This window comes from Lupinus angustifolius, chromosome LG03 (assembly GCF_001865875.1).
Source record: "Lupinus angustifolius cultivar Tanjil chromosome LG03, LupAngTanjil_v1.0, whole genome shotgun sequence".
NCBI classification, from domain to species: domain Eukaryota; kingdom Viridiplantae; phylum Streptophyta; class Magnoliopsida; order Fabales; family Fabaceae; genus Lupinus; species Lupinus angustifolius.
The window spans coordinates 6120512-6120715 of record NC_032011.1 but is presented as its reverse complement, the minus strand read 5'-3'; positions in this window follow the sequence as shown (position 1 = coordinate 6120715).

The following is a 204-nucleotide window of genomic DNA, read 5'->3' as shown; positions in this document are numbered from 1 at the left end:
GAGGTTTGATTGAGAAGATGTCTTCCAACTCTCAAAAGTTCAGTGCAAGAAGTAGTGATGTTATAGTCGTCAGAGGTGTCCATGATGTTGGGATAGATTCGGTGAAGCAAGATAAACTTGAGAAAAAAATTGACTCCCTTGCTACCTTGGTCACTCAACTTGCCATGAATCAGCAGGAACCTCCACTTGCAGCACGAGTTTGTG